The following is a 20,379-nucleotide window of genomic DNA, read 5'->3' as shown; positions in this document are numbered from 1 at the left end:
ATTGAGACCAGACCAATAGTTTCAGATGTTTACAGTTCTTTCGCACCAGTAGACATCAGTTGACCCATCTCAAGCTATCACAGATAATCTAAACGGAGATGTTTAGAATCTGAGTCTCCCTGGCCTCCCAGGGGATCCCTTGGCACCTATGTAAACTTACTCCTCTCTTCTCTAGCTAAGCATACTACAGGGTATTGAAAGGATGCAAAAGCTTAGCCCCTTCACATCTTACATTTGCCTAATTAGAAGAGGCTACCTGTTTGTTCAGGAAAGAGGCAAATTTGAAGGGTTTCAAGTCACCTTCTGTGCCCACTTATACAAGGAAACAGCAGATAAATTCTCCTGTTAAAAAAGGGGATAATTCTATCTTTATAGGTATTTTGCTATATGTACAATATGCTTTACTAAAACCTGCTTCATCTATCTCATCAGGATATTGTGAAGATTAAGTAAGGCATTTGATAAAAGCATGTGTTTTGAAAAACAAAACAAAATGGTAAATAATAAAGACAAGGAATTACTATATAAATGATTCATTCAATTAGAAATAGTTTGGCTTTAGAAACTCTGGGTTGGCCTCTAGGCAGGTAGGGTTTCCCAACAGATGGTGGAGAATAAATATTGGTTCTCCAAGGAAGGTCAGAGACAGAGTATGCTTGATTTGTGGTGCAAACACAGAAAGGAAGCCAAAAGAATGGAATGACAAATGAAAATAGTTACAAGGACAGTATTATTAATATATAATATCCATCTCCCACTTAATTGCTGGTCACTTGTTTTCCTCTAAAACTCTGAATATTTTTGAAGCCACTTAACTGTTCTGGTATTCAGTTCTCTAAATGTAAAATGAGAAAGTTAGACTAAAATCGGAATTTTTTTTAGTCATAGAATGCTTTGTATGAGCAAAGACTTATAAGATGCTCAATAAGTAAATCCACTGAAACAGAGTATTTGAATACTATAAGACTATATACAGTCAGAGATAAATGGTAATCTTCCAAAATTTGTTCATACCTTACAGAGTAGGAGATGCTACCCTACCTAACAACTCCGGTAAAAGCCCTCTGGAGGTATTTTCAGGCAATGATCATCCATGGCCAAGGCCCAGATCCTCAGCCCAGGATTGCATCTATAATTCCATTAAGCTTCTTGAGTAATCTGCCAGCATTGGGCAGATGAAGAAATTTAGTAATCAGCACTTAATTTTTCCTAATTTTTCAAATATAGAGAATAATTGATTCTGGCCAGAGGTATAATGTGAATAAATTACCTCTGATAATGCCTGGAAGGCCATAAGCAGTCTAGACAATGAATAGTTCAGGTGGCTGTTCTTTATCTAATATTAAGCCTGCATTCTCCTAATGAACTAATTTCTCACTTTTCTAATACGTAGCTCTAAAGTCACCCCTTGCTCCAAAAAAGCAGAAGCCAGTGTGTAGAGATAAGAAACAATTCTACTTTTCTAAATAAAGGCACTGTGGCTGTTGGAAAATAATTTTAGGTGGGGGCATTGGGTAGGGTAGAAAGTGAAGAGCAATTGGGAATAAACCCAGAAAGATAAAGCCAAACTTGGCAGGGAATAAGGCCAAGAGGCAGTTACAAAAACCAACCCAGCAAGCCAAAGGAAACTATAAGCTTAGTGAGAGTCATGCCAAACATAAGGCCCAATAACAGTCTAACTTTGCTCCTGTTCAGAATACCTAGATTGTCATTTCTTCATAAACATTGTCATGACACACAGGACCTAAGCAAGACCATGAAATAGGGGAATGTTGTGTTTGGTTTCTTCCAATGCTGTCCTTCCACCCATATCAAGAGAAGAAGACACCCATTCATCAGGGGCAAAGAATCTGTACAGCAAGAACTTATTTTGTGGGGAGTAGTTTGCTGTAAACAAGACAGCATTTCCATAATATGTTTTTGTTATTCGTGTGAGTTTAGATTAGAAGAAAGTTGATCTTAAGAGGTCAACTTGTGGGGCCCGGCCCAGTGGTGCGAGCAGTTAAATGCTCACGCTCCGCTGCGTTGGCCCAGGGTTCGCTGGTTGGGATCCCGGGCATGCACTGACACGCTGCTTGGCAAGCCATGCTGTGGCGGTGTCCTGTATAAAGTGGAGGAAGATGGGCACGGATGTTAGCCCAGGGCCAGTCTTCCTCAGCAAAAAAAAAAAAAAAAAAAAGAGGAGGATTGGCAGATGTTAGCACAGGGCTGATCTTCCTCACACACCCAAAAAAAAAAGAGGTCAACTTGTGGAATCTCCTAAAGAACATATGAATCCCTTCTACATTGCAGAAAGATGGTCACTCAGGTTCTGTGTGAGCCTTTTCAGGGACAGGAACTCACTACCACTCTAATATGTAGATCCCATTGTTGGACCACCCCCAGATTAGAAAGTTGTTAGAAAATAGAATGAAACGAAGGGGACCCAACATTTCTTACAGTTTCAAATACAATTGCAAAAAGAAGGAAATGTTTGACCAAAAAGAATGTGTTTTGACTGGTAAAAGTCTCATGTAGGCATTTAAGTTGGAGAAAAATTGAGATGCAGAAATTCAACCTGTAACTTCTCCTCTTATGGACCTCCTCCTGAACCAACACAGCACTGGTAGTCTGTTCCACAAAGCTTGACACATGATGATATTGTTTAATCAAATTATCCTTTTGTGGTTTCACGGGTGTGCCTCTATAGTGGGTATACATGCTGCTTAGCATCTCCCATGACAGCCAGCCTGAAGCTGGCTGGCTGCTCTTTAAAGCCCTTGGTGACTAAAGCAAGTAAGCTGAACATGCAACAGATTTTTAGAAGTGGTAACCCAAAGTGTATTTAAATATAGTCTCTTGAGTTTGGTCCTAAAGAGATTGCCTATGATGTCAGCCTGGTATGCCTTGGTTTGCCAAATGGATCTTCAAAGCTGGAATCTAAATTGGTTAGTCCTTCCACATCTCTAAATAGTCACTGGAATGGCAAAGAATTAGAACAATAGGTTGAGATGTGTTACTGTCAGGACCTAGTTGATTCTTCCTGTTCTGCTCCCATAGGTTCAACCTTGGTCCAAGCTCTCACCATTTTGTGTTTTTATTACTGCACTGAGCTCTTAGTTGAAATCCCTTAGCCTGGTTCTCAAGGTGTTACATGAAAGACCTCCAGCTTCATCTGTTGTTTCTTCCTAGAACAGTCTAGGTTTCCTCTTTGGCAACACTCTTGACAAATGTACCTACTTATTTGAAGGACTGCCTTCACTACCACAGTCCGAACACTCCATGAGGGCGGTGGCTGTGCCCTAGATATTCAGTGGGGAATCTACAATACTTACAGATGCTTAATAACTATTTATTGAACGAAGGACCTAATTCCTCACGTACACTGCATAGCATAACATAATTGAGGTGTGTACCCTTCTCCAAGCAGGCCCCACACCCTCCTGCACTATTGTTGCTCATGCATTTGCTTATGTTCTTTGTATTATGGCCGTATTAAGAGAATAAGCCAAAGATGGTGTGAAGACAATGATTTGGACATAATTCTAGTGATGAGAAGGGAAAGGTCAGAGTATCCTGGCTGGATATAAGAAAGGATTTTGAGGATCACCAGCTGAGAAAGACCTAGCTTAATCATTAGGATATCAAGATTTTATTATTTGGTTATGCCGTGACCTTGGGAAGATTACTTAAACCCTCTGTGTGTTGGTTCCTTACTCTGAAAAGCTTGTATAGTAATGCCATTCTGCTTTATGACGTTTCTACAAGTCTGTGTAGAATGACTGTAAGACACTCCTGCCAATACACTTATTTCGTTGTTGTTGTTGTTGTTGTTAAATATGTAACATAATTGCAAACTGGACTCAAAAAGAATGTTTTTTCCTGCCTGAGGTATTAACAGAAAAAAGCATAACAATTCATTCCAATAATTAGCACAAATAATATTAAGAAAATATTTTCTGGAAATCAACATCCTCTTCCAAACTCCCTTTGAGTCTTCCTTCCCTGACACTCTCTGGGGATTCGATTCAGTTCAACAACATTTCTTAAAAGCCTTTCATATGCCAGGCCACATGAGGAATAGTTGGGGGAAGAGAGATCTGTCTTCAAGGATCTTGTGGCAGGCAGAATAATGGCCCCTAAAGACGTCCACTCCTAATCCCCACAACCTGTGGATATGTCACCTTACATGGATAAAGGGACTTGCAAATGTGATTAAGGTAAGGGCCCTGAGATGGGGAGATTTTCCTGGATTAGCCTGTTGGGGTGGGAAAAATCTAATTACATAGCTCCTGAAAACTGAAGCCCCTTTCCCGGCTGTGGTCAGAGAGGGAGGTGTGAATACAGAAGAATGGTTACAGGCCAGCGGTGTTGCTGGCTTTGAAGCTGAAAGAAGGCATCCACAAGCCAAGGTACACAGATGGCCCCTAGATACTGGAAAAAGCAAGAAAACAAATTCTCCCCTAGAGCCTCCAGAAAGGAACACAGCTCTGCTGACACCTTCGTTTTGGCCTGTATTGGACTTCTGACCTGCAGAACTTCAAGATAATAAATTTGTATTTTTTTAAGTCACTAAGTTTGTGGTAATCTTTTATGGCAGTATAACAAAGAAGGAACAAGGGGAGAAATCACAACAGTCAAAGGACATTCAGGTTTAATTCTGCAGAGTGAGACAAATCAATAATATTAATGATAACAATTAGAGTTATAATAATCCTTACACAGTATTTAATATCATTCATGTAATGCTTGAGATATGTTTTAATATTAATTGCATTTTACAGATGGGGAAACTGAGGCAGAGAGCTATTAACTAACTTGCCCAAGTTTATACACAACATGCAGATCCAGGATTTGAAACCATATTCATTCCATAGGGTGGAAAGATGAGTCCTACCTGGAAATCCAGCAGCACCTTTTGGATTAGATCGGATCATGCCTGACCTTGAACTGGGGAGTAGGATTTTACATGAAGAGACTAGTGAGACCACCATGTGGAGGAAGTAATGTGAACAATGGCGTGGGGACATCACTATGGTTGGGGGAAGGTGAAGAGTTTGAGTTGACATCATGTAGAGTGCCAGAGGGTATATTGGTAGAGACAGGCTGGAAAAGTGGGTTCAAAACAACTCATGAAGATCTGGCCGTGCTAGGCACTTGGGTTCTGATTTGTAGGTAGATGGGAGCTATAGAAAGTTTCTAAGTGGAGGAGTCACATTACAGAACTCATTTAGCTTTCACCTGATCCACCAAGAAAACAAGAGTTGGAAGGCAGTGGGAAGGGGGCATTTATTTTTTAAAAAGACTAGTCTATGGGAAAAATTGCTGGCTTGACTCTCAGGAGATCTATATTGATTACTTACATCTCAAATTCCAATTTTTTTTAATCAACATTTAACTCCTTAGTATTAACTCCTGACTTCTGATATTTTGGAAGGTAGGAACTGGCTTTTATCCATGCGTATCTCCAGCATCTATCATAGGGCCTAACCCAGCATCAGGGTTTACTAGAGAAGAAATCCATAAATGGATGAACATTTGGGTCAAGTCATGCATTCTTGAACTTCTTTTATTGAAGATATATGTCTTGTCTGCTTTCCAAAAAGACTATAGGCCAATAATGCACAGAGCAGAGGTACAGGAAGCATGTATGCCAAACCAAACACTCTTGCTAAAGATTGGAGAGGGTCTCTGGACACCAGATTTCAGCAGTTCCTGTGATTTCTGCCCTGGGAGACGTGGTGATGGTGTTGAGAGGATCTGTGTGCTGAGGAAAACCAGGTGGCCCACCAGTCCTGCTCTCAACCACAGAAACCACTGGAGAGGTAGACTGGGCCACACACTCAGGGGCTGCACGGTCACGGACAGTCACAGGACGGGAGTGCTGGATATTGAAGGAGTGGGGCTGGAGAAGTGTGAAATCCAGGTGGGACAGCTGGAGTTGGCTGTATGCAGTGGGGAGTCTCCCTGCAGCTTCCCAAAGCATATGTGAGGGTCTTGAACCTACAGAGTGCAGAAGGTCATTAGCTTTCTTACAGAAAATGCGAAGGGTGGTATTTTACATCAGGGTGTGATGAAAAGAAAATGCAGCCCATGCCAGGGCTCAACAGGGGACCCTGTGAGAGACACTCTGGACTTTTGCTTACCCTGCAGGTTAGAGAAGGGTGTCTCTCCCTCCCCCCATCCCCACTGAGAGGAAAAGAGGGCGGGTCCAGAGACCCTCATGAAGAAATCCCCTTCAAAGAGGGATGCTGAGGGCCTGTGTCTTGAGTTTCTGGCAGGGACCTGGGCATGACCTCTGTGTCACCAGGAGTCTAGAATAGTCCTAGAGAGTCCAAAAGAACCTAAAAGCCATAGAGGGCCTCACCTGGTGGCAGGAAGGGGAGAGAGGATGTCCCACATAAAGGTACAGCCAAGAGAGGGCTCCCAGAGTGCACCTCTAGACTTGTTGGTAATAGCTCCACCTCTAGAAAGGTTTCTGACAATTGCCTTTATTAAAACTCATCTCTTTCTCTACTAGAACCACTGTCATGGCAACTTGACCATATACTCTTTTTCAAGGACTCCAAATATTTTTCTTCTTCTTTTTATCAAAATAAAAGTCAACTTTAAAGAAAATGTTGTAATAAAAATAATAAATCATCCCATATCCTGTCACCTAACACAATTCGTATTGTCATTGTCTCTTATTCTTAATTCCTCTAGTCAATGACAGATTCTCTCTTGTCTTGTAGAAAGGACATTCCCAATGAGGAAATGGAAGTAGAAAAGGAAGAATTCTTCCATTATCTATTTAAAATGACACAATCTACTTTAAATGGAGCATAAAGGATCTATTCATATATAAACCTAAAACCTTTTTTCCTGCAGTATAATCCAGGCCCAAGCCTTGAGGCAAGTCCTTTGAAATTTAGCAAATTAAAGTAATTAACATATGCATCTTATTAAAGCATGGAGCAAGAGAACATGGCTGACAGGAGTATGGAAACAACAGTACATCCCTGTAGAGATGGAGTTTGACTTTCAGGATTGATACTTATATTCCACTGGCTATTGATACTTATATTCCCAGCTGGCTTTCCAATCTCTGCTCCCACCAGCTCTCCACACAAACTGAGGTCCAGACTCAGCCCAGCCTCCCCATCTTTATACTTGCACCTTTCCTGTCTGACATCTTCCCCTTCTTTCTGACCATCCAACACGCAGGTCACATTTTAGCTGTGGAGCTGTTGCACAAAGCCACTCCTGTCCTTCCAATGTAGAGAGTGAAAAAACAAATTTTGCATTCCTCAGCCTTCCTTTCAGCTAGGGGAGGCTGTGTGACCCCCTTCTCATCAATGAGACATGAGAAATTTGCTTTTGCTGGGGAGAGGTTGGTCCTGAAAAGCATTTTCTTTCATGCTGGAAGGAGACAGATAGTACTGGCACCAACCTGTCTCCTTTGTATCCTCCTGCCTTGAATACAGATGTGACGTCTGGAGGTGCACAGCCTTCTTGTGACATGAAGGTGATGCAGATGAGAGAAAGGGCAAGGGAACAGCCTCCCTCCCACTGAACTGTTGACCGGGCACCAGCAGCCGCCAACCTCCAGAACCTTATCAGGAGAGAAATTTAACTCCTATTTATTAAGTCACCATAAGTCAGGCTTTTTATTACTTGCAATCAAAAGTATTCTTTACTGATAGTCACCCTCATCAGCCTTCCCTTAGCAATCCAGCCTGAGAGGCAATGTAAGTAGTGGTTACAAACTTGTGTTCTGGGGCCAGCCTTAGTTTTGAATTCAAGGTCTATCATTTAATAGCTGTTATGACTTGCTCGTTAGGCTAACTACCTATCTTCTACAAGTTTCGCTTTACTTATCCATGATATGGGAATCACAGTGCTCTGTGCTTCATATAAATGTTACATGAGATAGTGCATACAAAATGCTTAAAACAGTGACTGGCAGATAAGTGTCAACTAATATTGGTTTTTCTAGTGGGGGTGCTACCGTCATCCTCCAGCACCCACTGAAGACTGAGATTGTTGAACTCTTGTGTCCCCCAGCTGGGTCCACTCCTCCAGCTCTCAGAGCCCCACATCTGACTCCGTCATGGGCAGAGAGACAGAGTAGTCACCCCACCCACCTGCCCTGCCCTGTCTCTCGTGGGCCTCCACTCAGGACCCTGATTTGGACTCAGCTGTGACGAGCTCTCATAGTTGTTATTTGGCTCCCAAAGCTGGTCTGGGGCCTCATCCTACCTTGCCCTTTGGTTTCCTTGAGGGAGGACTTTGTGCAGAGAGAAGGCAAGACGAGAGTTATGAGTCCCTTTTCCATTCCCCTGCTTCCCCGGGAGCTAAGACCTTCTGGCCATTGCCACGGCAGTGGGCTCCTGGACAACACCACGGCAGACACGTGGTCTCCCTGGCACTTCAAGGATGGGAAAAATAAATCGTTCAAAGAGTCTCCTTCCCTCTTGGGAACTAGGGATTATGCTAAAATTTATTATTACTTTAAATAAATAAATTACTCCCTTGAGGCCAGATGAAAACATGCTCTTATTAAATTTTTTAATGGAGGAAAGCAATTGGAGAATGAAATCAAAGGTGCCCAAGTGGATTGAAGTGGCTCCTCAGAAGCTGACATAATAGCATTTGGTATTTACATTATGCTTCTCATCAAAGGAGCATTTCACAAAGGCCCTGCTTCCCCCAGAGTTGCCCTACAGAGCTGGACTCCAACGCAGAAGAGCCCAGAGTCTTGGGGATCTGCCAGCCTCCAAAGCTGAGCCTCAGGCTCCAACCACTGCAGAAGACCTCCCATCTCTGGACCTCAGGGCTGGCTTAGTCTCAAAGCCCTTCTGGGAGCTGCAAGAGGGCATCTGTGTCCCCACTGGTCAGTGGGAAAGAGAGTGGCTGCCTCCCATGTAAGGACTCCTAGGGGAGACAGGTCATGGAAGCCTAATCAGGCACGGCTGATCTCTCGCTCACATACACACACACACACACACACACACACACACACACACACCATGAAAACTGTTGGAAATAAGAGCCTATCTGTGGTTGAGGTCCCTCCCTGACTAACCACTAGCAAAGTCCAGGATTTCTGACTGTGTTTGGTTTTCTCCAAGTGTTTCAGACATGCAGAATGGCTATAAAGGACTTTTTCCTTCCTTGTAGTCTAGATGGGAGATAAGACATATGCATATATATATATATACGTATATATATACATATATATATATATATATACTGAAAAAGTAAAGGATCCTCTTTTATTTGTCTTTGTCTCCATAGTGCTTGATACACGGTCAGGATTAAGTAAGTGTTCTTTCAATGAAATAAGTGCACAGGTGAACTGATGAAGGACAAAGGTGGATCGATGAGGTGGTAAGTGGAAGTTTCCAGGTAGGAGTGATCACAGTCTGCGTGGGGAGCTGGACAGGAGTTCACTTCTCAATCACAAAAGCAACTGAAAAATATAGCTACCATTTATTGAAAGTTTACTCTTTGCTTGGCACTGTTGCAGAATTTAATATGTTTTTAAAAGAATAATCTTCACCATAACCCATCTCATAGCATCACTTTACAGATGACGAAACTGAGGTTCAGAGTTGTGACCTGTCCATGGACTTGGTAAGGCCAAGGTCAGAACCCAGCTCTACCTGGCTCCAAATCCATGCTCCTCCTCAGTGCCTCTTATCTTCCTTCACCCGTGGTCCTCCCTCATCTTTCCAACATAATATCTACATCCATACTTGTTCCTTGGAAATTCCACACCTGAAATACATTCTTCTTCTTTTATTTAGCAAAAATTCTGTATTTTCTTTAGAGCCCAACCCCACCCCAAACTCTTCTAGTATCCTGACTGTGCCCCAGTACAGCCACCAACAAAATACTCCATCAAGGAAGGCAGATCAGGGATCCTACCTCAATTAATGAAGCTTTAGATATTTCATGTAACGTCCAGTGACTCCATAGTAGGTCTATTTCCCATCCTGAGCTTCCATCCTTTGTGACCTCAAATGCACAGTGATTGTGAGCTCCCTGCAGTCAGAGGCCAGGGTCTGAGTTCCAGCTCCATCCGTTACCACCTCTGTGACCTTAGGCAGATCACTGAATATCTCTAAGTATTATTTTCCTCATTTTGAAAAATGGACATAATAATATAGACATCACCTCATAGGGCCATTGGAAGGATTAAATGAAATAATAACTATAAAAGCCTTAGCACTATTTGGCACATAGTCATGTTGGCCATGATTGTCAGTGATGAGGAGCAAGATGATAGAGATGGCAGTCCTCACACGTTCCTCATGCAGTGTCAGTCTTGGTGGGTCAGCTGAGGCCCTGCATGGGACTGAGAGGAAAGTAAAGGATTTTCAGTGTAATCAGCTGAGTGTCATTGGGGAATAGAAGAACTGACAAAAGGGGACTATTTTGCACTATTCAAGCCCCATAAATGGCTGTTTCCCATGAGTAGGACAAACTCTTGGGATGGTTGATCCCCAGCAGGTGACATAAGAAGTGTCAAACAATGGGATAAAAATGGTCTGGAATATTTACAAGACATAGTGTGCAGTGATACTCAGAATAGCAGTTGGTGACCTCTGTAGGCTTGAGTGCCTCTCTCTGGGGTAAACTGCCCTTTCTCACCTCTGCTCTCTTGCTCACACCCCTCTCCATCTGGTGCCCAACCCCCATTCTCCATGATCTCACTCCCTGTCTTTGTCTATTTTAATCACAACCATCCTTACAGCCCAGTTGAAATCCCACCATTCTATGAAGCTTTTCTCACCACTGCAGTCCAAACACTCCTCTCCCTCCACTGAGCCCTTAAATGAGAACTGTCTCACATTTTGGTTTCAGTATGATGACCTTGCACTAAGATTCCATTGTTCACATTGAAGCCTTGATGATTGGTCTGCAGTTCTTCATGGACAGGACCCATGCCAAATACAGATTTTTGATTTCCAAAACTGAGGTCAAAAACAAGTCCAGATGGAGCTGATAACCAGTTTTCAAGCTACTTACTTGTTGGACAGAAAGATAAGTAGCAACAAACCGACCTGACAAGGTCTTAAAACTTCATACTGTCCAAATCTTTTCATTTGAAATAAATGAGTAAACTGAGAATCAAAGAAGGGATCTTCCTAGTCCAGAGTCACAGTTAAGGTCAGATCCCAGGCTAGTGTTTCTCTCCTCAGACTATGGGAATAGGAAGCTTTACAAGAGAACCCAAACCAAACTGTGATTTCCATCCTTTCTCCTTTCTCCTTCATATATTTATCTTAAGGGAAGTTCGGAGCATTGTTGTTTCATTGGGAAAACAGTAAAAAAAATATGCTTACTTTTGATCCACTGTAGGCCTTCCAAATTTTGCCTATTTTGAAGACATGGACTCTCCAGCCTCAACTTTTACATTCCACTCCACCCTGTTGAAATACCTACAGCCCCCCTCAAGCTCCCACACAAGCCTTCGCACATCTTCCCCACACCTCACTTCACTTGGCTGGCCCTCTCCTCCTAGACTTGCCTTTAAGGTCTTTTCCTATGTGAAGTCTTCGCTGACTCCTCAAGGTTCTGTTGGGCGTTCCTACCAAGTGTTGCCCTAGCACTCTTTGTATTTTCCTGCTGAGAGTTAGATTAGATCACTATCCAGAGTCCTTGTTACATTGCATTAAAATTTTCCTATTTTCTTCACTGTGTTTGATTTCCAAAAGACGCATCAGGGTGCCTGTTTGGGTCACACTTCCCATTGTAGTAAGGTTCTTTGAGAAAACTCCTTCTCCGCCCCTTGCCACTCACTCCTGAAATATTTTCCAGATGAGGGCTGCCATCTTGATAAGGCCCTGCCTCCCTGGCTGCAGTGACTGATCTGGCAGTGGACACTGGATGAACTTGGACCAATCAAAGTGCATTACTGCCATGGTCACACTGATTGGCCCCCAGAAGACCACCTGATGCAAGACAGGCCAATCAGAGGATTTCTCCAGGATTTTTCAAGCTTAAGCTGGGAGGAGGGCACTTCTTTTCCTCTCTACTAATGCACTAAAGATGAGAGGTCAGAGGTGCTGGAAGCCATGGTTCCTTCATACTGGAGAAGCTGTTCTGGAATGATGAAGCAGACTGAGAGAGAAGAGCAAAGACAACATTTAGAGGAAGAGAATCTTTATCACGTTTGATCCCTTGTTTTCCCAGTCAAGCTCTCACCCTGCAACTTAGATGGTTTGATCAAATTACCCTGTTATGGAGCTGAACTATGCCCCCTCCCAAATTCATATGTTGAAGCCCTTAGCCCCTAGTACCTCAGAATGTGACTATATTTGATGATAGGGCCTTTAAAGAGGAAATTAAGTTACAATGAAGGCATTAGGGAGGGCCCAAATCCAATATGACTAGTGTCCTTATAAGAAGTGGAAATTTGGACACACTGAGAGACATCAGGGATTCACAAGTACAGAGGCAAGACCATGCGAGGACACAGAGAGAACACGGCTATTTGCAAGCCAAGGAGACAGACTTCAGAAGAAACCAAACCTGCTGAAACCTTGGTCTCAGACTTCTAGCCTCCAGAATGATGAGAAAATCAGTTTCTGTTGTTTAAGCCACCCAGTCTGTGGTACTTTGTTATGGCAGCCCTAGCAGATTTATACAAACCCTAACGTTCCCTTTTTTTGTTCCAATTAGTTCAAGATCAGTTTCTAAGTCTTGTGGTTCAAAGGGTACCAGTGTAGGCTGTTAAATATCTTCAGCAGAAGTAACAGCAATTGTAGCCCAAAAAGCTTCACGTCCTGTCCCAAGACCCAAGGCCTGTGACAAACAGGGACAGGCTTACCCACGGACTCACCTAAGGGCTCAGGCCAAGACTAAATGGTGTAAGTCTAAAACGCTACCTCAATTTGATAAATTAATGGCTGCCTGAAACATTTTGTTTGCTAAACAGCTTTTCTCCTTAACAGAGTCCAGAAACCTAGGACTGAGCAATGACAAAACTGACTTTCAGCCTGTGAGTAATAATTAATCTTGATACCTCTGATTGCCCAAAAGACTAGGCATTTCCTTTTAAATGGCATTTACCGCAAACAAACTCACCTGCAAGATAAACCTGGTGAAGGTGGTCACTCAACTAAGACCAGCTGACTTGCTTTAAACATCACTGGATGACACTTCCTTCTTGGGATATTTTTCCCACTTCCAAATCAACTACTTGCTTACTACTAGGAGTGGGTATTTCCTAGCTCTATTATGAAAGACTATACCTGGTAAAGATCAAAATCTTCCTTTTTTTTCATCTAATAATATTATCTGAGTTCTGTCTGAGACCACCATTCATTTACCAAATATCTGCTGCATGCCTACTAGTGGTCAGAAAACAAAGTGGCCTGACCACATTAACCTAGCTTCCTACAGAACATCCATCATTGTGCTAAGATTCAAAGTCTTGACGTTCTACAAGTGTCAGCCTTGGGGACTACTTCTTAAACCTTAATAGCTTCATGGTCTATTTTCACTTCATGTTGTGTGTTGGTTGTTTATCCCCCTGTAGTCCTTACAGATTGTTGCCCACTCACTCCATTTCATTGCGAGAATGCTCTCCTTCCTAAACTGTAGTTTCTGAATGTGTTGTCCTGCCTCCCGATCCCTTGATAATCCCCTTGCTGGTTTAAAAGTAAACTAAAGGTGTTTGCTTAGGAAAAGTCAGAAAACAAAGTTTAAAAACAAACAATGAGAAATGTACTAAGTTATGAAAAGTCTTCAGCAACTAGTATTTGAGGTTCTCAGAAGAGTGAAAACAGGGAACTGATTTTTTCTTTTTTAGTTCTTTGCTCTTTTGCAGACGCATTTTTTCCCACAAGTCTCACATGACTGCCCCAATATTTCATCCATGGCTTTGATAATCTCCTTCCACCTTTCACCTCCTTCTCTTCCTCACTGGATTCTGCCACTTGGGGAAACCATGGCTAAAACTCACTTCTTTGTGCTGAACATGCTTCTAAGAAAGAACTTAACTGTCTTTGCTTATTTCTTGCTTCACACATCAAAAGATTGTAAGAAAAATTTGATTTAAACAACTTTTTATTTAAATAAATTTTTATATATTTATTTAAAGAAATAAATCTATTTAGTGTGGCTATGTTTTCCACAAAAACGCAGACATAAAAATATTAAAATTGTTTATTACATCTGTCTTTCAATGTTCTTTATGTGGACACAGATAAATTCTTGACTTTAGCTGGAGGATTTTTTAATCAAATAACAAATGAATTTTCTGACTATGAATCTAAGCACCTGTGTCCTAATTATGGGAAAATAGAGGAAAATTTATTAGCTTGTGTCAAAATCCACTCAGCTCAAGGCTCTGAGAGAACCCACTTTTCCACTTTTTCAGATCCTCTCACTTTTATCTTCTTAAAGATTTTATCTTGTTTTAATCCAGAATATTTAAAGTTAAATAAATAAAAAATCCAGAACATTTTACCAAAATAACAACTAAAATATGATTCTGAGTTCAAATGTTCTTGGAAAATGCTGGATAAAATAAATTTAGCATTTTTTTTAAAGCAGCAAGACTTCTCAGAGATTTTAAAATGCTTGTGTACCATGAGAACCTACAAGGAGTGCCACTGGAAGCAACACACAAATCTATGTGACCTCCCATACCCCTTTTGTGCAAAGGATCTTTCAAGATTAGCGGTCTGGGGAACATCAGTTTAATGTCTCTAGCCACTTCACTGACTTACAGAAGAAAGAAACCTTAGAGGCATAAAATAAAAATATTTTTATTTTTCTTTTAAAAATCTAAGCTACCAGTCTACTTGACCTTAAAACTGCTATTAACTGCCTTAGAGGAAATGCTATTTCTGGTGATACCACGTGGCATATTTTTTTTTAGAAAGGAACATATTTAAGCCCTTGAGTCAAATAGCCAAATATTTCATAATATAGAGAGAATCAAGTCACCAAAAAATACTCAGAGATGTATATAAATGCCCACTGGATGGTAATGAGCATTTTATCTTCACCACAGACTTGAAGTGTTGGATATACAAAGTATGGTATATACATGCAGTGGAATAGTACTCACCCTTAAAAAGGAAGGAAATTCTGACACATGCTACAACATGGGTGAACCTTAAAGACATTACGCAAAGTGAAATAAGCTAGACACAAACAGATAAATATTGTATGATTCCACTTGTGTGAGGTACCTATGGTAGTCAAATTCATAGAGAAAGAAAGTATAATGGTGGTTTCCAGGGCCTTGGGGGCAGGGGGGAAATGGGGAGTTATTGTCTAATGAATATATTGTTTATAGACGAAAACTTTCTAGAGATGGATGGTGGTGATGGTTGCACAACAATGTGAATGTACTTAAAGCCACCAAACTGTATACTTAAAAATGGTTAAAATGGTAAATTTCATGTTATGTATATTTTACCACAATAAAAAAATAATATCCTGAGGTGATCACCCTATGAATCCCATAGATAAGAAGTGTAACTTATCAAGAAGAAAAAAGAGAATCTGAGTAAAACTGGTATTTGAAGAATATAAAATCTCTATTCAGATTTCTTTTTTGAAAATAGTTTTCTTTGATACAGGAGGTAAAGCAACACAGCAATTTTGAAAGGGAGAGCTAAAGGGGAAATAATTTTAAAATCCTAAATTTTTAACATGTTGTTAAATTTTAAGTATATGTGAGGGCCTAATGTGTACAACTACAGGGCTAAGTAATATTATAGACACAAATACAAAAAATTTTTATCCCTGTGTTCAAGTAATTTATATTCTTATAGTAAGACACACCCATGAGTAACTTGGAGACAATAAAAACTGTGCTAAGAGATGTGCATGAGGTATAAACACAGAACCCTGGGAGTATGGAGGAAAGATATTATGTCTGATTGAGGATCCATTCCCTCCTCTTCACATCTACCCTAATTATTCCATGGTTGAGATCCAGATCAACTCCACTGTCTAGAGCAATGAGGAAGCCATTCCTCATTGTTCTAACCCACTGTGGTCCAGCTTCTGAACTCTCACTACAATCACACTCTAGTAACTGTTCAGAGCGTTGTCCTTTTTCTCTATGATTTTAGGTAGACACCGTAACATGACTAATATGTATTTTTATGTCTTTCATGTGTTCTCCTTATTTGGTTAGAGGCATCCATTGCTTTGGGGATGATTAGCATTGTTAAAATAGGAATGAAAGGAAATAGAGGAAAATTGTGTTTTGAGTCCATGGTGCAAAAAGGTTTTGAAAGCCAGCCTTGGTCAAGAGAGAACGGGTTTCTAAATTCCCAAAACTTCCCTCTTCAAATCAGAAGCCAAGCCTGGCACACTCAATGGTGGCATTTTACTCTAATTCGTAGTGCAGAGAATAGAGACAAGAAAGGAAGTTTCCACCAGATAAGACAAGGAGAAAGCATTTCCAGGCGAGGACAAGCAGGAGGATTTTGTGTGGATGTCCCCAGGGTAAGAATATAGTCAGGTTCCCCGAGAATCAAAGGCCTGGAATTTCTTGGGCCTTGACTGAAGGCAGGAAGTTAGATGACCGAAAAACTGGACTCTACAGACTGAGGTCATCTAGGACACCCAGGCTGCTGCTCTGCCCCTCTACACCCAAGATGGCTACGAAATTCTTAAATAAATGAGTCTCAAACAGACGGATCTGATTCCGCATGATGTGTGCATTGCACGCAGAGGTCCCTTGAGTTCCCTTGAGTTCTGTGTCCAGGAGTGGACACAGAGGTGCTGAGTCCCTGCAACACTGTGTTAGATGGAAAGGATAAAAACTGCGAGGACCTCTCCAATACAAATATATTTGAAGATTATATATTTTGATGGTGTGAGCAACAGCACAAAAAAACAGATGAGATTAACTTTAGTGGGCAGACACCAGCACAAAATGTTCAGGAACCAGACAGACAAGCTTCACTCTGGTGGACAGCAAGGAGAACAACATGCAGAGCAGTCCCCTTACCCCAGAGGGCAGGTCAGCTTTCCCTGCGCGTAGCCAACCATCTTGGGAAGGGTCATAGAGACGCTTCTTGTGAAAGGGGAAATATCCCTGAGTGTGCATACTTCAAATTCACTAAATATTTGTCCAAATTAGACCAAATTACACCTAAGAAAGTATTCTAAAATGAAAAAGATTGAATTGCTTTTAATTGGAAAATTTTAATCCACCCTACCATAATTGGTAGGACTCAGGAGAACATGTATAGAAAAAAAAACGTATTCTTTTATTTTTTGACCCATTTAACTTAGAGTATGTAAATGGTCATCCCTTTCCATGTTTAACACAAGTAGACGGCAGTCTCCTGGGCAATCTGTGGAATGCTTTATGCTATATATGCAATAGGTGCCCCGAAATGAATGCTGTATGAAGAAACAAAAGGAAAAAAAGATGAATTTTATTTCTTCCCTGACTCTCATTCCACCAAAGCCAAAATAAATTATAAAACAGAGAGATTTAAAAAAAACGTAACGTAAGAGAAATTACATAGAGAGTTCTGGAAAAAAACTGGTATTACGAAAGTTACAGGGCTTAGTCCTCAGAATATTAATACTGCTAGCCACAGACAGCCTTCCTGCCAAGCTTTCTGTCAATAAGCTGAGGTAAATATCTATCTGGACTGGTAAAGTCCCAGAAAAGTAATAAGCAAAGTTTTCAATCTTCAAAAATGTTTGAACATCTCTCTCTTATAGAAGAAAAAGCCTGGAACTTCTCATAAACGGATATTTCCCTTGAGGAACTAATATCCTCTCCAGGGTCAAACTTGCATTCTCCTGAAGATTCAGTGAGGCAACATTCACAAGAAAATCATTCTTTTTTTTTCCCCCCCTTTACTCTTACCTTAAAATTCACTTTGTTTTAGGAAGTCATTGAATATACATTTTTCTGATTGGAGCTTTCAGTAGGGGAGAAACTAGGGCAAATTTTAGACACAGCAAAAGACAATCTTAAAATTTGGCAACTAAGCCAGGGAAATCTTGAGAAAGTTAACAGAGTGGCTGGCTTTTCCATGGTGTGTACGACAAAGTGTGCAAGGTTGTTAACAAGAGAACTCTGCAAAAAGCACTGTGGAAAACAGGTGAATGTTGATTCTCCACCTTAAGCTCAGAAATAATTAATAAGGCAATGGCAGTTTAAAGATACAGGCATTATTTTTTTAAATCTGGGACAGATTTTTTTAAATCTGGTATTCGGAAACTCATTATATTCAGTACCCCATGAAAAGATCCTTCTCATCCTTTAAGAAGTCACTCAAATTCCATAAAGCCTTCCTTGACCACTCCAACCCTCACTAATCACTCCCTTCTCTGACCTCCAAGGGCATTTATTGCCTGTAGCACTCACTGGACATAAGCTGTTAGGTATCTTTTTAAAAAAAAAAAAAAAAAACATGATCCAATAGATAATAAAATCCCCTAGGGTGGGGACCACATTAAACTTCTCTTATCATCCTGAATACCTAGCCTGGAGCCTGATGCACAGCCCGTTAAGTGTTCAATAAACGTTTGTTGTTAATGATGATATGTTGTATATGCATCTGAAACATAATCTGGATAAACACAATACAGGAAAAGTGCAAATCATCATCTAACAAACATGCAAGCCAAGAAATCAATACCAGAGATCTATCTGAGCACTAAGTAAAAGACAAAGTAATGCCCTTCTCCCTGCCCCTACATCTAACACAGTGATGGATTAGGCTACATAAAATTATCGATAAAGACCAATATAGTCACAATGATTTCTAAAGAGTAGCAAGAAATATTAGATACCACATGTAACATTACAACAACGGCAGCAGAACTGAGAGGCCATATGTGGAGAACCAGATTCATTGATGAAGACCCTCTTTGCAAATAAGGAACTTCAAGCATAATGAAAGCATGGAGCTTTCATTTCCTCCTCCTCTATCTCCCCAGCCCAGAGACTGAGATGCTGATTTCTCCCAAGATACATCAAATGAGCGTCACTTCCTCCTCAAACAAAGGAGCAGGAAGGCAAACTGGGCATTAAACCTCTGACAAAACAAACTCAACCCTTTCAAATGAGTTATGTTCTTGCAATATGAGTCAGGTTGAGCAAATTCATATAATTCTCATTTATATACACAAAGAGAGTAGAACAGTCTATTTACCTCTGGTCTGAATTCCTGTATTCTTCCACAAGATTCAGCTTATTAACTTACTAGCAGAAAGTTTGGGCCAACTCTGTTCCAGCAAGGAACCTCATCTTGCCTTCTCTGTCACTTGTTTACCCTTTCTCTTTACCCTGGAGGTGGGGGACTTCTAGGAAGAGGTATTTATGATTTTTATTGAATATATAGGTAGCATGCTCAGCGTTAGCATTGCTCTAACTGATGTGAAGCAGTGAAAAAAATCAATCAGACCAATCTAAATGTGCCCAGGCCCAGGGCAGAGATCTGGAGCAAGGAGGGAGCAATGGGGACCACAGGTTGATATTTTCCCCTCAACTTGTATGTGCTCTGCTGTTACACAGAAAATTACAATAATATAACTAATTTAACTGATCACTTCAATACAACATTGATAATGATTTGACTCATTTTTAATAGCATTTACTAGTTCTTTGGCTTAATTAACCAACCAACAAGATTTGAATTAGTGCATTTACTCCTCACCTCATCCATTACCATATTTCTCAGTCACTTTTGAAATTTTGAAGGGGTTAAAGAACTTGCAAAACAAATTAGCTATGCAGACACAACTTTAATTACCTGGTTTTCTTCCACAATTATTAATTTTTTTGTGCCTTAAGTACACTAGCTAAAGAAAATGAGGATTGATTTCCATGGGTTAATTGATGTGTAGCAGTAACAAGTCCCATAACCAACTTGGCTTCTTTCACAGCCAAAGGAAGACCAAAATCATCTTTTCTCTTTGAAACAATTGGCCTGTGGCATCTTTTTGTAAGCCAAAGTTGTCACTGAAATAAAGAAAGAATTATATAGATAAAGTATTCCTATATTTAGCGAATGCAGGAAGTTTTCATTTCAGGATATAGAATTTTCCTTCTAGATCCTGAAGACATGGACTTAGAAATGATTCATGTACTCACGGTCCTTCAAGTACTGCTGGTGCAGTGGGTTGAGGTGCTCTAAGCCTTTTCTTTGTCGATAGGTAGAGGTGAGAATATTTCAATGAGATGTACTCATGTCCAGGAACACCCAGGAAGAAAACTGGAAAGAGCCTAAATAGAAATACAGAGGAGCTCATTTAGGATGGTTGTTTCTTAGGATAATAGAGGCAAAATGGTGAGTTGGGGCGATGGCTGGAGCCAGCACAAGGAGGCACTGTGGGGCAGAAAGTGGGATTCTCCACCAGATGGCGCTAGGATACATCTGTGGCATCCATGGGTACTGCTACCAAGGCAGG

This window comes from Diceros bicornis, chromosome 16, assembly GCF_020826845.1.
Source record: "Diceros bicornis minor isolate mBicDic1 chromosome 16, mDicBic1.mat.cur, whole genome shotgun sequence".
Classification (NCBI taxonomy): Eukaryota; Metazoa; Chordata; class Mammalia; order Perissodactyla; family Rhinocerotidae; genus Diceros; species Diceros bicornis.
The sequence above is the reverse complement of the archived record's forward strand: the minus strand, read 5'-3'. Positions refer to the sequence as shown.